At 41.3% G+C, this 19,310-nt stretch overlaps 1 protein-coding gene across 24 annotated transcripts in view; it reads left to right on the forward strand.

Annotated features, from left to right (window-relative positions):
* Positions 1-873: 873 nt before the first annotated feature.
* Positions 874-19,310, forward strand: part of LOC147364777 (uncharacterized) — a 559,335-nt gene continuing 540,898 nt past the window's right edge. For 4 of the 24 annotated variants that reach the window (XR_015134959.1, XR_015134964.1, XR_015134966.1 and 1 more), the window contains exons 1-3: positions 885-2,599; positions 2,904-3,129; positions 16,833-16,989. The gene's annotated coding sequence lies outside the window, so the exon portion shown is untranslated. Of the gene's footprint in view, positions 2,600-2,903; positions 3,130-11,603; positions 11,832-12,905; positions 13,345-16,290; positions 16,337-16,832; positions 16,990-19,310 lie in introns of those variants that run through there. The other 20 variants (XR_015134976.1, XR_015134975.1, XR_015134973.1 and 17 more) reach the window with 13 other exon arrangements.

Genomic DNA, 19,310 nt, shown 5'->3' on the forward strand with positions numbered 1-19,310 from the left:
GCCTGTCCTCCATGGACGTGAGTGGGTGTCGCACTGGCCAGCAGTGCGGGTACCCGGCTCGGCTTCCCACGCGTGTCGGGGCAGCCTTTCCGCAGGGGCTTGCCGCCCGAGTCCCCGGGAAAGTGCCATCCCCCAAGTGCTGCGGCGCTTCCACGGCTGGCCGCTTGGGGGCGATGTGCGAATTCTGATCAAGGGGATGCGAGCGGACAGCTTCTTTCTAGTCAGGAATGTTAAGGAAACGTACTTATTCTTACCGACTTTCCTAAAGCCAAATTGGAAATTGTGTCTTGAAAAACAGTTTTTTGTGCCCACTTGTGCTGCTTAACGTGACTTCTGGTTGGAGGATTTGCAGCACCATCTGGCTCCAGAGTCTTGAACTATTTACAGAATGGACTCATGGAGTAATAAATTACCTTCTTCCTATCGTTTTATTTCCTTTTTCCCCCCCCTCCCTGAACGTTCTTTTCATTTTTAGGCTCCCGAAACCGAGGTGTGGGTTACATTTCTGTGGGTGCACCAACTGCCATGAGTGCTGCCGCTTGCTTAATGCTTCTGTCATTGGAAGTTTGGTGTCCAAGCCACCGTCCCAAGCCAGCATGACTCCAGCTGCCTGGAATTCCATTCATCTCTTCGGCTGGGACGTCAGCAGCCGCACTTCCCCTGCTGTGATCCCAGACTATCAGGCTGGCCCTGGGACCCAGGGCGCAGGTAGTAGCTTCACCAAATAAGGATCTCAGCCACCGGACAGGGGAATCCCTAGGGTTCACTTCCCTCCTTAGCATTCACACCTGGCCAGATTCCCAACACCCACACGTGTGTAAACATTCATCCAACTGGCAATTCACTTTTCTTGTGTGGGAGTGTTGTGTGACAAGGGGCATGTGGGTGATGGAGTATTTACTAGTTACTCAGTACACAGCAAACACCTCTAGAAGATGACAAGTATGTTCTTAAGACAGTTGTTTGTTGCTTAAGTAGTTGCTAAACCTGACAGATAGATTTCACATGCTGGGAGACAGAAATAAAAACCTCTATTGGATGATTAGTCAAATCAGATTCCTGTCGTGAAAGTCATAGGTAATGATTCATCAAACAGATCTGACAATTCCAGAGTCAGCAGCCATACACTCCCCTCCCCTTCCTTCTCCTTCCTAGCATCCTGTTAGCTCCTTGAAAGGTGATTTTTCTTTCTTTTTTTTCTTTTTTTTTTCACTTGCTACTGATAATACCAGGTACTTAGGAACAGTTTCATAAGATGGCCTGATGGTCTCCTGCTCCTCTGGCCTACTTGTTAATTTTATATAGATGAATGGAGGGTTTGGGGGCCACAAGAGGCGCACAAAAGCAGAATACATTGCCCCTTTTAGATCATCTCCTCCTATAGGCTTAGCTGAAGGGACAGAGCAGAAGCTTACTGGAAGGACCCTTCAGGGGGGCCACTTCCAGGACTGAAGGACTGTAGGCATTCCTCTGGACTTCTCTTGGAACGTGGCTTCTTCCAACAAAAGAAGAAATCTACAACCTGTTATATACCCTGCAAATAGCAAGGTGATCTGTACGGTAGCAGGGAAGAGCTTTCCTGCCAGACAAAGCTCATGGAGGCCGTCCAACACAGAGGCCTTGCCCAAGCTGTGGTACTCCAGTTTTTCTGGTGGAAAGGAAGGATCACAGGGGAAAGGGTGGCTGGGTCACTGATAGGAGCACATCCACATTTCTGCTAGTCAATGTGTGCTGAAAATATTCCTCAGAAACCTAAATACTTCTTGGAGAAGCAGGATGGCAAAAGGGGAAAGAAAAATTATACCTTTAATATGGATGATATTTCCCTCTTGTGTGTGTGTATCCTCGACCTGGAAGTTCTGGGATTTCAGGCCAATAATCTGACATGGACTCAAGGGACGGGCCTTTCAGGGACAGGATCTGGTTCTTGCTTTGCTAAGTTGTTATCATTGAGGATTACATATTTAAAATAAAGTTGTTAAGTATATGACATTTTTCTATAGGATTTTATTTTTATAAGTTCCTCCTAATTGGATATGGAATTGATCTAAAACCATTGCCCATGAATAGGAAGAACAGGACTGTCAGTAATATCTATCTTAAAAACTACACGTGATTAAAAAGAGCAGGATAATTGAGGAAAAAATTGCTTATGTAGCAAAGAGAAGCAAGATGTGCTGTGATTTTGTAGGAATTTAAAAAATGCTAGAAATGTTCAGCCTTTTTATTAGTAATTTCCTAGAAGTGAACAGCAGCCAACTATTGTATTCTAGAATGGACCAAAATCCTAGCATCTCTGAAATGAAGACATCAGGTATTCATTCCTTCTGTGTATTTTCCCTAGATCACGGTTCAGAGTTTGCTTTAATTCAGCCACCTGGATGGTCCGAGCCAGAGGGGAGTTGGCAACAGGTGTTTCTTATCTTTCAATCAAACATCAACTCAGGCTTCCCTCTCCTTCAGGAGATGTTCTCCTGCAGTTTTAAATTGACTTGTTTCTTCTTTGGAAACATGTGTTCTCTCTACCACACTACTCATCGCCCTCCATTCTTTAGTTTTTCAAAATCGATTTTATTTCCAAATGTGTAAGGACTAGAATGTAAGTATCCAAAGGTTTGGGCTTGGAAAGAGCTCCAATATTTGGGAATTTCCAAATCCCTTTATACTCAGCTTATGGCCCAGAAAGACTGGAAACTCACCAGCTCTCAGACCAGCTCCAGCATTTCCTGCAGTTATGCCTGAGTTCCTGGGGTAGATGAGGTGATAGACCCCCCAAAACATTGCACCCCTTCCCCACAGAATTGAAGCAATACTCTTGGGGAATTGATCTTAGTGGGAAGAGGTAGGACTATCACTTTAATGGTAATTATGTTTCCTGCTTGCGTCTCCCTCTTCCCCGCCAGAGATTGATTTGGAGATTAGCATGAGACCCACTTCTGGCCAATGAGAGTTTTGCTGAAGGCTTCTGGGAAAACATTCTTACTTGAAAGAAAGAGCCACGTGAAGTCAGGTTCTCTCCATCTCCACTTAAGTGTGAATGCTGGCAAGCCGTGTTGGGTGCTGCTAGGGGAACCAGACTTAATGTGAGACCAATGCTGGAGAAGGAGGAGCAGGGAGATGAACAGAACTGTAAGTCAGAGCACATTTTTGAGCTGCCAACCTTAAAAGCCATGATACCTCCAGATTTCTCTGGATATGTGCTTATTGTGTGTGTGATTGTGTGAGACTCAGTTGTGTCCAACTCTTTGCGACCCGATGGACTGTAGCCAGACAGGCTCCTCTGTCCATGGAGTTCTCCTGGCAAGAATATTGGAGTGGGTTTCTGTGCCCTTCTCCAGGGGATCTTCCTGACCCAGGGATCGAACCCAGGTATCCTGCATTGCAGGCGGATGCTTTACTGTCAGAGCTACAAGGGAAGCTTATTAGTTAGGCCAAGTTGTTGTTTTTCTGTTACTTAGAGCCGCAAATATTGTAACTCATGAAGCTTTTAAATTCCCTCTGCTTAGGTTGTCTTTTCACACACTTTGCTTTAACCTCTTCTGAATTTTTTAGAGTAAGAGAAATAAGAACAGGTCATAGGATAAAAATATTTTCAAAGACTCTTCACGTATATTATTAAGGTGCTTTCCAGAAAGGTTGCATTGTTCTCTCTCTCCCTGTCCTTTTGCCAGCAGGCCCTGCTAGCCCCAAGCATGACTCACAGCTGACTGGAGAGACAGAGCATGACTTCTGATGTTATTGTGTCTTTGCATCCCTTCTTTGGGGAACTGGGAGGTATAGTCCAGTGCGTTCAGGAAAGAGTATCCAGAATAAGCTTATCAGAGGGAAGGAGTTGGGAAATTGATCTATTGGGAAATTAAGGATATGGGGCAAGAGGATGGACAAAGAAAATGATGAGATTTTGACCCGAGCCTAGGGGTGCAGGGCTAGCCAGGGTGGGTGATGGAAAGCCCTGCATTTGAGACCAGTCTCTCTGACTCCCCTTTCATACTCTTCTCTCTATTCAACTTTTTTCCAGCTTCCTTGAGGTGTAATTGACCAATAAACTTGTAAAATACTTAAAGCATACAATGTGATGATATGATACATTGTGAAAGTATTCCATCCATGGGTTAATTAACACGTCTATCACCTCACATAGCTACCTTTTTGTGTGTGTGAGAGAAAATGTTTAATTCTATTCTTAGCAGATTTCAATGATACAATATGGTGTTATCAACTACAGTCACTGTCTTATCCACTAGATCCTCAAACTTAATTCTCTATTCAACTATTTATGTTTTATCATCTTATTGCCCCTCAGGGCATCAATAAGGATGGGCTGGTTTGAGTTTCATTGTAGAAACTTGTTTTCATTGTTTGTCACCCTGCAAGAAGACCACACATCCATAGGTACTTACTAATAGGGAAGGGAGCTGGGAAAGCATAGTCATCTTTGGGACTTGATTTTTTTTTTTTTTTTAGTGGGTTTTTTTTTTTTCACTTTTTAAAAAAAATTTTATTTAATTTTTAAACTTTACATAATTGTATTAGTTTTGCCAAATATCAAAATGAATCCACCACAGGTATACATGTGTTCCCCATCCTGAACCCTCCTCCCTCTTCCCTCCCCATACCATCCCTCTGGGTCGTCCCAGTGCACTAGCCCCAAGTGTCCAGTATCGTGCATCGAACCTGGACTGGCATCTCGTTTCATACATGATATTTTACATCTTTCAATGCCATTCTCCCAAATCTTCCCACCCTCTCCCTCTCCCACAGAGTCCATAAGACTGTTCTATACATCACTGTCTCTTTTGCTGTCTCATTTACAGGGTTATTGTTACCATCTTTCTAAATTCCATATATATGCGTTAGTATACTGTATTGGTGTTTTTCCTTCTGGCTTACTTCACTCTGTATAATAGGCTCCAGTTTCATCCACCTCATTAGAACTGATTCAAATGTATTCTTTTTAATGGCTGAGTAATACTCCATTGTGTATATGTACCACAGACTTGATTTAATGCGTACAAAGCATACCTCCTGCATCCCAGTTTCTTCTCTTTCCACCAGGACTTCAAGTTCCTCCAAAATAAAACCTTGGAACTTTTTTAAGCCAGAAAGAGCCTTCTGGTCCAACTTCTCAGTTAACAGATGAAGAGGTTGGTTCAAGGAGGTGAAGTGACTTTTGAGCGTGTTGACTGGGGGGAAGTCCAGAAAACAGTTCAAGTGCTCGTACCTCCAGCTTAAAGTCTTGACCTTCATAGGGCTTCACCCTTTGAAATTCATTTCATATGATTTCAAAAATGTTTTAGTAGTAAATCAGAAATGCTTCCCAATTTTCCAGTTAACAGCAAGGTATGTGCCCACAGTTGGGAGAGGTGGGAGGCTAAAGAGGGCTAGGCAAGAGAGAGGAAGGAAAGACAGCAGAAGAAACTGATGTTAGCTTGTTAACCAAAGGCCCACCTGCACTATGTATTCCCTTCTCTTCCCTTCAAATGGAGTCCCAATCCTCCTGGACCCCACTCCTGAGTTGACTGAAATGCTTACTGCTGCTCCCAGGAGAGTGTTACACTTTGGCTTGAAGTCAGGATTGTCAATTGCCTTAGAAACAGAACGCGTGTTTAGAAACATGATATCACCTCAGATTTACCCAGCCTAGGACACAATGAAGAATCACTTTGATTCTCAAGCAAGTTTTATGGAACCTGAGGCATCTGGTCTTCCGGGGTTTCTAGGAATTGTGAAATAATCCTTCTGCCCAGTACCAACCTAATCTTTTGTAGGGTGAGATGTTTAGTCGTTCTGACCACAAATGCAAGGTCCAGGGAGCACCTATGGTATTAGAGCCATAGAGATGGTTAAAGATTAAAAAAAAAAAAATAGGCAAGTTAGCTTGCAGAAGAGTAGAATGTGCTTGAGTTCTGTGCCTTTTTTGGTACTGAAATTGTAAAGGTATTGATCCTGTTACTTTCACGAAGGATGTGGAGCAATACCAGCTTCTTTGGAAATGGTGAAGGATTTCCTAAAAGTGAGAATGATAATGCATCAGAATGTTCCTGAGATAGATTGTGAAATGTTTTCTGGTTGTCTTCACCCATAGTATGGATTTGGTAGTTAATCTGGAATGGAATGACCTCCAGAGGTGCCTGTCACTGAGGAAGTCTGTGAGTCTGCCAGGCTCTGACACAATGGAGTTTCCAGGACTGCTATGAGGGAGTTGGCTTCTGACGCTAATGAAACACATTCCTCCTAAAGAATTTAACTTTTCTGAGGTTCTATTTCACACCACCCATTTATTAATGATAATTTTTCAAATTTTCTGAACAGTTATCCCATGTGCAGTCCAGATTAAGTGATATTTCCAAATTTTCTATTGTTATTTTTTTGCCTTCTGGAAGAAAATTATGAGTGTCAGTTAAAAGGGTAAGACAGGCACAAGTAAAGAAAACCCCAACTATTGTGTGCAGAATTTTGAAGATTAAATGTGACATGGAGATTGGCATCCAATTTCAGTCTGGATGAAAGACTCACACGGCACTGGGAAATGTGGCCAGCACCCAAATGGCTGGGTTACCCAGGCATTTGTTTTAAGTGATATCCATCTCTTGGGAGGTTGTTTTTTCCCCGGTCCCTTTGTTAATAGTGAGATCATGACAATTTGCATTTTGTAGAACTGAGCCAAGGGAATTGTCACTCTTTCTAATTTAAGAGGATGAGTGTGTAGTCTGGAAAAAGCTTTTAATTTTATTATGACACCAAAGATAAGCACTATTGCTTCCCAGGAAAGAGGTGTACAGGGAGGCTATCTTTCTCTTTCTCCACCCTCCTCCCCAGCCTCCTTTCTTCTCTTTTCTTTCCCTTTCCATTTTCCTATTTTATCTCCTTCTCCTCTTCTCCTCCTCTTCCTTTATTTTTCCACTTCTCCTTAGGCATTTAGTGAGGACGAACTGCAGTAACACACGGAAAGCACTTGCAAGTGTAAGTGTTAGTGGCTCAGTCGTGTCCAAGTCTTTGCAACCCCATGAACTGTAGCCCACCAGGCTCCTCTGTCCTTGGAATTCTCCAGACAAGAATACTGGAGTAGGTTGCCATTCCAGATCTTCCTGACCCAGGGTTCAGACCCGGGTCTCCTGCATTGCGGGTGGATTCTTTACCATCTGAGCCACCAGGCAAGCACTTAGTTCACCATTATTTAATGCCCTGGAACTCTATGACCACTCCCTCTGTCCCTCATTGTTCCAAGACTTCAAGGCAGAGGGCACCTATGTGGCTTCACCCTTCCTGATTCCCTTATTGGTCTGTCTGTCCTTCTCTAAGAATGGTACTGGGTGTCTTGAGCCTCATGGCCTTGTAGGTAGGTTGGGAATTGGATTCCATGGGGGGTGGGGCATGGGAGGAGGGCAGAGGTGTTTTTACAAACAAATCAATGGAACTTAAGTTTCAGGGCTCCTCATGTGCCTGGGTTCCTTCCAAGGCCATAGAGGGGCCCTACTGATATGTTCACATGGTCATATGCTTGGTAGCATTTATTAAAGTAAGATATTTTAACTGCAATTGGTTAAGTCCACTGAGTTTTCCATTCTAATTTGTTTCATTCACTCTCCCTCTCATGTTGAAGAGTTAGGGTGACTGCAGGAATTTTCTGGATCTAATAAAGAGGGACATAGAAGAGGGATCTATTTATATGGTTTGCAGTCCTTTCTACATACAGTGAAGTAATGACTAGCTGTCCTTGCCCTTTGATGGCTTCCGTGAGTATTCCTAGTGCCCACCTGGTATCTAACAGGAAGGTGTAGGCTTAAAGGTAGTATCATGGCATATGTAGTGTCTGATGTGGATGTGTGTGAAGAAGAAACAAATGTTGACATGTATGGAGTCAGTATGGAAAAGTGTTATAGAAATGTATCATACATTTTTTTTTTTTTGTGATGTTTTGTGGCATTTGTTACTTGAAGTATTTTCTAATTTGTTGTGACTTTTCTCATTTTAAGTAATTATTCATTTTTACCTTTGAATTTGAAATTTTATATTATTTAACTAAGTAAAATCATCTAAACTGTATACTTTTCAGGCCCAACCTAAGTTGAGTTCTCCCTGGTTGAGGGGCATAAGAAGGAGACTAGATAGGGAGAAAAATGAGGAGCACCACACTGAACAATATCAGGCCAGTTTGTGAAAGACACTCAGGGCTGGGTGCACAGGTGTCTGTGTTTTGGTGTCTGTGCCCGTGTGCAGTGTGGTAGGCACTGTAGACACTCAGGGCCACTTGCAGACACTCAGGACCACTGCAGACACTGGCGCTTCTCCACACAGCGAACGAATTAAGCCAGAGGGGGAAAGGAAAGTACAATTTAGCCGTGCTAATTATTATAATAATTACATGAATTACTTACCACTGATACATAACTATTGTGGAGCAGAATAATAATTACATATACCAACTCACATTTCCATGTAACTTGTTTATTTGATTGTAACCTCACATATTCTCTACGTGCAGTAATCTTGCAAAGTTTGATGAGTGAACTCCAACAGCTAACGCTTTCCTTGGTGTAAGATTTCTGTAGCTGAACTCATGATGCCTTCAGTGTGCCTATGTGTCAACATCCTGTTCTGAAATGCTTTCCACTATTAAAAATAATGGACCCTACGTCTTCAGTGATTAGAGTTGCCTTTAGGCTAACTTCTCCTTTTAGGCATTTTGGAAGATGGTGTGAGTTACATATACCCTGTTGGATAGGTCATTCTTTTATCTTCTATGTGCCAGATTTTGTTCTGTTTACAAATGCAAACTGCCTTAGTGTAGTATTTAAATGTACACAATGAGTATTTTCTTTTATGTTTTCCTGTAAATGCATGCTCTGAAAATTTCATCATTTATGTAAGTATGTGTCATTTTTAAGTGCCTATTTTGTGGCAAAGACCTGCCATTTGGCCACCAGGCCTGTGAGGGAGGGGACCCACAGACCCACAACCCTGACGTTGAGGGATGAGCTGTGAGGGGAAAGCAAGGAGGCATGGGAGTGAGAAGGGGCCTCTCCTGGCCTGTTGTGTGAGTGGGGTAGCGGGTGGAGAGGTCACAGAAGCTTTTCATGAAGAAATGGTATCTAAGCTTAGTCTCGGAAGACTGTTCAGAAAGACTTGGGTCTTTGGATAAAGAGGAAAGGCCAATTAATGTGTTGGCATTCACAGCCACCACTTTTGCTTTCACTAAACTGTTTTAGAATCTGGGCAGGAGGCTCTGACCAAGGGCCCTGGAGAGGAACATCTGTGTTTTTTATTCTTCCCGGTGTATTTTGGAAGAGCAATTCTTTCAACTCTTTCTTGGCTTCTCTTGCCTTGTGTGGTAAGATAATACTATAGAGCCAGGAAAGCAATTAACCAAAGCCAGTAATTAACTTTCTCCTTCCATGGACATAATGAATTGAGGTTTCTTGGCTGATGAAATCTACTGTGGATTTTTCTGTTTAATATCTCCTTTGTTGGCAGCTTTGCCAGCAACATAGACGCTGCATTTCCTGAGGTTTAATTAGTCCAAAATCTCAGAAGCTCAAATCATGGTACTTTCAATTTGTATGTGTATCAACATCCTTCTCTTAAATACTCCAGGTTCCTTCCTGTGTATTTCTCTTAGCACAGAGCCTTGAATCGGAAGGTACACAGTCAACTCTTAAGAATAAAAGAGGAATGAATGTAGGAATGCATATCCAGGATAAGTTTTAGTATCAACAGGACTGAGTCTCAAAAATTAATAAAACTCTACAAAACTGAGTAGGGAAAATACAAGAAGGGGAAATTACAAATGCCAATTCAAAGTATTTTCTCATTTTCCTTGAACTTTTCTCTTTGACTCATGGTTCATTTAGTAATGTGTACACCAAAAATAAAAAAATTAAAAAAAAAATAAGAAAATGCTATAGAATTTTTAAAATTGCCTAGAAAACCCTTTCCCAGAAGGAAAGTAGATAATAAGCTCTATTTTCTTTCATTTTTAAAATACCTTCATTTAGATAAAAGTATTCATTTAAAATATCTTAGAAAAAAACAAAACAAAATAGGAATAAGTCTCAGAGCATGGAGTAATGTGGGAAATAATTTTTTTTGTGTGTGTGAATCTGCTTAATTATGCTAACCTTCCTCCCCTCTCTCTCCCCTCACAAAAACTATACACACTCACAGAAACACTATACATTTCAAAAAGAGATTTAGGAAGTAGTTTTCAGTCTATTTTTAAGCTCATAAGGGTTTAAAGACTAATTCTTTGTGAAAAGTCATTTAATTCAGAGAACATGCTTTGTTGTGGTCCAGGAAAAATGTATTTTCTTTGAACAGTATAGGTTTAAAACACACACACAAAACTCAAAGGAAAAAACAAAAACCCTTCAACCATAGATACAGCTGAATGACCAACACAGAGAAGTGAATGGCCCCAGATGACATCCATAAAAAGAGCAGTGCTCCCTCTGGCTAGCCTGGCCTGGTTAAGGAACGTACGAAGGCCAGGTTCAGGTACCAGGACCTTGTTCCCCTCTCAGCGCCCCAGTCAGGGAAGTGTCCATGGCCACCCAATAGAATCTGACCTGAAGCCTGCCAAGGTGAAGGGCGACACAGGTAACATTCCTTAGCTCGGGTGTGTATCTAGTAAAGACCCAGCTGTGTTTCCTTTTCTCTGTGTCTTTGTCTGTCACCTTGGGTTATGGGTCTAAATTGAAATAGAAAATTGTTCTCTAGGTTACAGCCCCAACAACTAGGAACACTTACTGTATTCATATTTTCAGGCTTACACAGATAGATTTAGAGATTAGATCTAAATGAAAAGAATCCTTAGGCTGAGAATTATGGAATGAGTTACAGGAGTTAAACAATTCTTTTGGCAGTAAGGACAAGAACAGGTGTGGCGTTGAACAATCTTTTCTCTCTAGGGCTCTGTCTCTTGATCTGCATTTAGATAATTGCTACAGTCTCTTCTAGTTCTGACATGATGTGTGTGTGTGTGTGTATGCTAAGTTGCTTCAGTCGTGTCTGACTCTTTATGACTCCATGGACTGTAGCCCACCAGGCTCCTCTGTCCATGGGATTTGCCAGACAAAAATACTGGAGTGGGTTTCCATGCCCTGCTCTGGGGATCAAATCCAAGTCTCCTGCATTGCAGGCAGATTCTTTACTGCTGAGCCACCAGAGAAGCCCCTCTGACATGATATCTTTCTCTAATTCTTCCCCTTGCTGCTTTAGGTCTACTATGCTCAAATGTAGACAGGTAAGCTGATCAACGTGTGACTTAGTTGTGTGAGAGGAGATAAACTACATATGGTTTCTAGAAATACTATGTACTATATACAGTATACTATAAAAAGAGTATCAGTCAGATGACTTGACAGCAAGGAAATGGATTCTGGCTAGTTTAAGCAGAAAAGGGACTTGTCACAAAAATGATCTATAAGGCAACCCACAGACTCTCTGGAAGGCTGAGAACTATTTGAAATAATGTAGTGTTGCCAAAGCCCACCCAAGGTTGCTTTGGTAAGGACTCTGCTCAGATTATGGATAGCTGGAACATTTGTTTTTATCTCCTGAATATTGCCAAATAGCTAACCCTTGAGTGTAAATTTTCTATTGAGGTAACTGACTGCCCCTAGAGTTGAAGCTGGCATACACATATTACACCATGCATGCTGAAATACGGAGAGGAATACAGATACTGCCAAAAAAAAGAACCCAGTTACAGGAGTCCCCACTTCCCAGGATAAAAGACAGAAACTCACCACACCAGCCACCCTTGCTACTAGGCTGTCAACTGGATGCCCTTGTACCTGACTGACTATGAAGTTAGTAATACAAAGAAAGAGGTAAGACTTTATTAATAAGCATAATAAAAATGAGAGATGGATTTTTAATATGAAAATAATGGCATGAATTAGCAAGATAAATATTGGGTAAAATTAGGATATTATTAAAGACTGAATTGTGTTCCCCCCAAATTCGTATGTTGGACTTTAACTCTTGAACGTCAGAAAATGGTTGTTTAGAGATAGGGCCTTAAACAGATGATTAAGTTAAAATTAGGCCATTAAGGCTGGCCCTAAGCCAATATGACTGGTGTCTTTGTAAGAAGAGGATGTTTGGATATACAGCCAGAGCCAGGGATGCACAGGCACAGAGGAGAGACCATGTGAGCAGGGTGAGATGGGAAGGCAGCTGTCTGCACACCAAGGAGCAAGTCCTTAGGAGAAACCAACCCTGCTGACACCTTGAGCTTTGACTTCCAGCCTTCAGAACTGGGAGAAATAAATTTCTGTTGCTTAAGCCTCCCAGTTGGTGGTAATTTTTCAATAGTAGTCCTTCCTTGGACTACCCAAAATTTCTGAAATGTGTAAGATTTGAAAGTAAACTATGGCCTCCTAGGAACTACTTGAATTTGTAATTACTAGCTGTGCTGTATATGACTATGGATCTAAATCTAGAAATCAACCACCAATAAATTATAGTAACTTCTAATTAATTTAGACTCTCTAAGGGGAAGAGAGGCTTCCCAGGTGGTGCAGTGGTGAAGAATCTGCTTGCCAATGCAGGAGATGCAAGAGACACGGTTTCAATCCCTGGGTCGAGAAGATCCTCTGGAGTAGGAAATGGCAACCCACTCCAGTATCCTTGCCTGGAAAATTCCATGGACAGAGGAACCTGGTGGCCTACAGTCCCTGGAGTTGCAAAGAGTTGGACATGACTGAGCAACTAAGTACACACACAAGGGGAAGGGAATAAGTAACTATAAGCCCTAATAATTTATAAATTAAAAAATTGATCTTTGCATGGATTCCAATCTTACTGGAAGGTGAGCATTATTGGATTTAGAGAATCTATTTGAAAATCATCTAGTTAACTTGAATCATCTAATTAACTTGAATCACTTCTGTACCCTCCAGAAAACCAAGATACATTTGAAAAGCTACCATCAACAGTGGAAAATCTATTCGCACATATTGTCAGTGTGTGTACAGTGTGTTTAGACTGATATGGTAGTTAGTGCTGTCCACCCGTACTTCCAAGTCATTTTCCTTTTAGGCAAATGTAGGATAGAGTTTCTTTGTCCTTTTGAAGGCAGGCATGGTTGTATGACTTGATGTGACCCATAAACTGTGATGGGAAATGATGTGTGTCCCTTGCAGTCAGAGGCTGTAAGAACCCATGCATAAATTTCCAGCTTTCCTGCCCCTAAGCCAAGCAACAATAACGGACGACACTGGATTGTGAAATGGGCCCTTGAGACAAAAAACTTAGAGCCTAAGTGAAAAATTCAGTCTTCATTGTTCCACAGTTTTAAGATTTTATGGTTGTTTTCTAAAGCCATAAAACTTAGCCCATCCTAGTTAATATAAATGATGACAGCAACCCCAGATGTTGCATTGCTCATTCACATTAAGAGCTGGAAAAGATTCATATGATTAAAAAGCCTAAGTAGTACAATTATATCACAAAGAAAAATGGTGGCTTACTTAGATAAAATAAAATAGAATAAGAATAGTAGTATACTATTGAATAGTATACTATTGAATAGAATAAGTATACTACTTGAAAGTAGAGGATTAAATTATGAGTATAAATAGGAAAGATTATGTGTCAATCTAAAAATCCAAGACAATCAACTGCAAAAATATTAGTTCAACAAGATGAATGTGTTCAAAATAAATGTTCAGGGGTCAACAGTTTTTCTTTTCTATCAACCATTGCCAATTAGAAAATTTAGTGGGAAAAACGGAGAAGGCAATGGCACCCCACTCCAGTACTCTTGCCTGGAAAATCCCATGGACGGAGGAGCCTGGTAGGCTGCAATCTATGGGGTCGCTAAGAGTCGGACACGACTGAGCAACTTCACTTTCACTTTTCACTTTTATGCATTGGAGAAGGAAATGGCAACCCACTCCAGTGTTCTTGCCTGGAGAATCCCAGGGACGGGGGAGCCTGGTGGGCTACCGTCTATGGGGTCGCACAGAGTCAGACACGACTGAAGTAACTTAGCATAGTGGGAAAAAACAATCCTTTTCAAAATGCAATAGTCTGTACAAATTCAGAAGGATCAATAAACCATTGTTTTAAAGTTTGCAATAAAAAGCACTAGGACAAGACAGTATGATTGAATGAGGAAGGTGGGGATAGAGGCAAGACCTCTCTGTGTATATCTATCTGTACAGATTTGGTCTTGTAATCATGTAAATGCATCATTTTTACAAAAGATAAAAATTCAGTAATATGCCATCTGAAGAGGAAGACATGTTTTAGATTTGACTATATACAAAAAGATTCCAAGTGTTAAATGATGCTATGAATTAAGTAAAAATTAAATGAAAATATTTGTAATGTATATATGACCAAGGAGATATTAATATATATTCATAATCTTTTCAACTCAAAGAAAACTGTGCATAATCCAGCAGAAAAGTAGACACAAGACACAAAAGATAATTTACATATAAAATAATACAAATGACCATTTAATCAAAGGAAAAATCAAAGACCAATCTCACTAGTGACAGAATAAATAGAAATCGGTTTATCAATTTGGCAAGGATTAAGAAGAAAGATAACACACAGTGATGGTATTGTAATAAGAAGGATGATTTTATAGTAAACAGTGAAAAAGCCAATGACAAAAATGTTTCTATTTTGCAATAAAAAATACATGCCTATATATTTGGAACAAAACACCTGTACAGAAATATATTAGGATGTCAATAATAGTTATATCCTGTTGGCCATGAATAATTTATATTTTTTGCTTTTAATTTTAATGTATTTTTCAAAATTTCCATGACAAACATGTACTATTTTTATAAACAGGAAATGTCATTAAATAATAATGTGAGATAAGAATCTAACTTCCCCTGAGTCCGGATTTCCTCATACTCTCATACCTCCTCCTCTTCATAAAATTCAAATTAAACTTTATTTCCTGGGGCTGTCCTCACTAAAGAAAACTCTTAAATATTTTTGTTTAAATGATTTTTAGTTTTTAAAATTAGTATTTATTTTAAATTATTTTGCAATTAGTTATAATAATGGAACAGAAGTATTTCCCCTGTTTTTATTGTGCAGCATGGTTTTAGCTGCATTATGAATTCTTTAGTTCAGACTGGGCCCCTGTCCTTTGAACAAATATGTTTGGACCTCTCAGCAATGAATTTAAAAAGAAACTTTTGGTATACAACCCATTGGTGAGTAGCTGGTGCTTCCAGTTCCTGTACTTTGAATTTCTGTTCCTTTATTGTTCTTTAAAATTCTACAGGTGACTTTAAAGGTGTCTTCTTGTCTTCAGTATGAGGCTGGACACTGCCCTGGAGGGGCAAGTGTACACATGCTAGACGAATGGATCATTCCCTGCCCTTCCTAGAGTATGCACTAGGCACTCAACAAATGCCAGTAGAACAAACTGGAAAAGACTCTTGGTTTGGAGGCAGGTAGAGCATCAGGTAGCTGCAGAGAGGAGAGCCCATGCTGACAGGTTACATTCCAGCAGTTTCCAGGTGAGGGCCGGGCATTGTCTTTCTGGTCCCTTCACCTGGATCCAACAAGCAGATTGCATTTCGCTTCCATGGAGAAAGGCGGGGAGCTCAACTCTCCAGTTTCCCCTTAGTCCTGTTTGGTTTCTCTCACAAGCACACATTGAGACATTGAACTCCTGATCCAGGGAGGGGCTGCTGCCTGAACTCTGGGTATGTGTCTCAGATTTGATCCTTCAGGGACACATCCCTCCCAAAATTAGTTGGCTTTTCAATGGAACATCCCTCAATTTCAAAGCCCCTTCTCTTTCTCTGTCAAATTGTTCTTCCTAAAACTCAACCATTAGAATTTAGCCAGCAATAACATAAAATTTAATTTTTATGATGTTTTGAGGGATACTCAGCTCTCAATTTACCTATACTTTATATTGGGGAGATTGACTCTGTCCTCTTAATAAAACTGAGCCATAAAAACCTCTACATCTTCCAGGACCTTTCTGTTTGAGGGACACAGGCTTTTATGCAGAAGGCTCTTACTTCATGTGACAAGAATTTTAGTGGGGCAGGGGCTGTGGTTCAGATAGTGTTAATCTTCTGTTCTTATGGGTTTTCCTCATAGCTCAGTTGGTAAAGAATCTACCTGCAACGTGGTAGACCTGGGTTTGATCCCTGGGTTGGGAAGATCCCCTGGAGAAGGGAAAGGCTACCCACTCCAGTATTCTGGCCTGGAGAATCCCATGGACTTTATAGTCCATGGGGTCGCAAAGAGTCACACAAGACTGAGCAATTTTCACTTTCTGTTCTTATCTCTCAGCTGAACCAGAAACTCCTCTCCTAGCTGATCTGAGGCTTGTTTGCTGGTGAGTGGGTTTCCATGCTGCCTCCGTAGTACGTTTCTTTCTGCATTTAGGGCTTGGAGGTTGTGACATCCACTAATTTTGCAGACTGTAGGATTCCCCCAGGGCAAAAAGGTGGCCAGCACTCTAATCATCTCTGAAGGCTCAATTTTAGTGGGACCTAGAAGGATTTTTCCTTAAACTATGAACCACAGGCTACCTGAATTGAAATCACCTATAGAACTTTTTAAAATGGCAAACTCCAGGATCCAGCCCCAGAATCCCAGTTCCTGGGGAGGGGAGCTCTAGGATCTACATTTTTAACCAGACCCCTGGGAAATCTGGTCTGGAGGCTCAATGCCAAGTCCAGTTCTCTTTTTACCAAGCAGGATGCCTCTCATCATTCTGTGCCTTTAGCAAAGGGCTTTCTTTGTCCCTGTCTTCTCCGGGAGGGGGTTACGGTGACCCAGCCACTACCTTTCATTCTGTAGATATGATTTGAGAATCTCTTATGTTCTAGATACTGGAAAATCTCAAGAGATCTGAGGATGGCATCCAAAGCTGCCTTTGGGGCCAGTAGCTGAAGTACAACAGTTTATGTTCTCACTGAAGCCTTTCCTCTTCCTGTTGGAGTCTGTGCGCTAAGAAGCCCTTGCCTGTGGACTCCACCCCACTGAGTAAGCAAGGCCCTCCTCCAGTCCTCTTTCCTTTGTAGCAGAAGTGGTGTTGAGTCACATCCACTTTGTATTTTGGCAACAGTGACAGCGACAATTGTCACGGCAGAGGGTGTTTGATTGATGGTGAGATGTGATGGGAAGAGGGATCAATGGTGTACTTGCTCATCTGTTTTTTGCTTATGTTCAGGCACTCTGAGTTTAGATTTAATTTTTCAACATCTCAACAGCTTCTCAGTTTGTCTAGAAGGTCCAAAACAAAAAAGATGTATCTAAAGTCAGCAAGAAGCATCCGTTAATTTCAGAAATATTGACTAGCCCTTTTGGAATCTTATTCGTGAGTATTTTTCCTTCATCCTCACCCATAAACCCTTCCTTACTGTTTGCCCCAAAAGGCCCACTGCTGGCAGCCATCCGACTTAACTGCATACTTTGTTTGTTATTCTCCATCTTCCTTGGGATAAAGAGCTGCAGGAACAATGTCAGAGGTATATTAGTCTACACAAGACAGGAGAAATGAGAAATAGTCCCTGGAGAAGTAAGCAAGAGAATTAAGTATATGAAACCTCTCCATCTAGGGATATTGAGAGTGCTTTTTGAGCCTTCTTGGAATCTTTATCTCTGCTCCACTTGTTTTTCTAGCAGTCATCAAGCATTTCTGAGTGCTTCACTCTGAATGCTCACTAGCACCCATTTTACTTATGAAGAGACTAGGGCAGCGAGAACTGTTTAAATTCAGGACTTATACTCAGACCCTGCAGCTCCTGCATCTGTGCTCTTAACTGCTCTGTGTTTGCCTTCTCAAGGGATCCTGCATTTCTCTCCATGTCCTTTTAAATGCTTGACTACTTTATTTCACCTTTTCAATCCCTTCTGCCTGACACTGGACCCTCTGGGCCTGAGACTGACTCACTACAAGTCAGAACCACAGAATTCTGCAGGAAACATTCCCAAGGAGCAGGGGGACTCCCAGGAGAAGGGGATCTTTGCCTTCCCTGGCTGAGTAGTGAGAGAGGGGCATGGGGATTAGTGGAAATCATAAGTATCTATGTTATGGAGAGTCTTGCTTGTTGGCTGGGCCACAGTGAAAGGGTCTGTGTGCTAGTGCCTAATAATGGCTAACAGACATTTCTTTAAACATTTTATTTTTCTAGACAGAAACCATCAATATGCTGGTCATCAATATACTGACAGGCTTTGCCTCTGCCCATGTTCTGGCTGATATTTATAGGTAGGCAGAGTAGGATGAGGTGGGTGGGGCAGGCTTACTGGGTCCAGTACAGCCTGACCTCCTCATGGTGGTGTCTGCTCTTACTCCATTAGTTGAAACCCTTTTGTGATATGAGTCCTTTTGCTTCTGTAGTATAAGGAGCTCTGATTAGTGTCCCTCCAATGAGCTTGTTTGCCTCTTTATAAATAATCTCAGCCCTCAGTTATTTCGTCCATAGGTTAAACCTTGTGGGCTTGTCTATCTCAATTTGGACTTCTTCCTGGGGTTTGGCAACATCCCCCTTTGCAAGTCTTCTTCACATCACTTTCAGGGGTCTCTTGTTGTCTCTCCCACATTGCTAATTAAAATGCACAAGGAAATCTAAAGTGAGCAAGCACTGACCTTGGGACACCCTGCTGAGCACCTCTTACTGAAGACTTGTCTGACAAATTCACCTTTCCTTCATAATCTTCTGTTCATATTCAAGCCATGTAACTTGCCTTCCCTGCCAACTGAACCATGTTAGCAATTAAAATTTCATGAGTTGCTGTATGAAATACTGCAACTTGAGTCCCAAAATGCAGCATCTGCTGTGTTTCTTTTCTCCTATCATATGGTTACCCTTTCTAAAACAAAAAAACCAAGATATCATGTTGTTTTGCATTCTTTGTCCTTAAGCAAGTTTTTTTGGTTATTTCTTGAGAATTCCACTGCCCTGGATATATCTACAAATCATATTTTAAACCGTCACTACCCTTACTTCGTTAATTACAGACCTACAAGTGCTGCTTAATTTCAGGATAAATGTTCAGATCTTTCAGTTCTGACTCCTTCCACCCCTCTATAAATTCAGAGAAATAATGAAACCTTTCACTGGTTTCTTACCCAGGTCTTTGAACATCCCAAACTACTTATTACCTGCGCCCTTTGATTTGTAAATGTTCAGGTTGTCCAACCACTGCTTTTTGTGTTATTTTCCGTCAGCTCTATTTGTAGAGTCTTTGAAGTAATACCATGGTATCCAATTTCTTTTATTTAGAAAAGTCTTTATCCGAGAGCCGTGGTTTTGAGCTAGGGCTGCACATGAGACTCCAGGGTGGAAACTTAAAAACAC

This window comes from Bos grunniens, chromosome 10, assembly GCF_055505025.1.
Source record: "Bos grunniens cultivar Pamir isolate PY7600 chromosome 10, Bosgru_T2T1.0, whole genome shotgun sequence".
In the NCBI taxonomy this organism is placed as follows: Eukaryota; Metazoa; Chordata; class Mammalia; order Artiodactyla; family Bovidae; genus Bos; species Bos grunniens.